Consider the following 305-nt stretch of genomic DNA (forward strand, 5'->3'; position numbering starts at 1 on the left):
CGTATTTTATAATTTTTATAATAATGTAAATAATAATTATTGTCAGTATAAAAGGAATTACATATACAAAAATGTCACCGAGCGCTGGCACTAATTGATTCTTTATACCACCCAGAAAATCGAACTTAATTTCAGAAATATAAGATTTCTTGTGTAAAAAATTTAAAATACCTATTACTGCAGCAATTAGGTAAAATAAATTAATCAAAATAATCCTCATTCCATACTTCTTAAATAATGTCTTCTTAAATGAACTTTCATTTAAATTAGGAATGTTAGACAGCTTACTCATTTTGTCAATCCCT

Source organism: Plasmodium gonderi, assembly GCF_002157705.1.
Source record: "Plasmodium gonderi DNA, contig: Pgo-contig_18, whole genome shotgun sequence".
Taxonomy (NCBI): domain Eukaryota; phylum Apicomplexa; class Aconoidasida; order Haemosporida; family Plasmodiidae; genus Plasmodium; species Plasmodium gonderi.